Source organism: Myotis brandtii, unplaced genomic scaffold, assembly GCF_000412655.1.
Source record: "Myotis brandtii unplaced genomic scaffold, ASM41265v1 scaffold995, whole genome shotgun sequence".
Classification (NCBI taxonomy): Eukaryota; Metazoa; Chordata; class Mammalia; order Chiroptera; family Vespertilionidae; genus Myotis; species Myotis brandtii.
Window position 1 is genome coordinate 1399410 of NW_005372150.1, and position 474 is coordinate 1399883.

Here is a 474-nt window from a genome sequence, read left to right on the forward strand (position 1 = left end):
GTCTCCAGGGGTATAGGCTTTGGTGCTTTCCCTGGTGGGCAGACCCCTGGGGATGTGGGCCCAACAAGTCCCAAATTTATTGCCAACAGTCTTAGTCCAAGTTCTTCATAAGTAGTACATGGTATTTCTGTAACACTGATTTATTCTCTTCTTTAGTCCTGTTAATCCCTAACTCCAGGGAAAAAAATTCTCACCTGGGAAAACAACCTTTCTCAGGGAGGTGGTCTTGTTTAAAACACATAGCGCTAAGAGGGGGAGCAAACATATTAAGAACAGTATGCCATGTATGCCAGGATTAAACTCAACAGAACTAGATTAACAAATGCACCCAAGCTGTGTGCAGAGGCTTTTGCATATGAAAGGCCTGGCCCTTTGCAATCTGAAAATTACCTGACAAACTGCAGCTGGGTCAGAGAGACCCAGAACTTCCAAAAGAAGGCCCAAGCCCCCACAGCAGCTTGCATTGCTTCACAG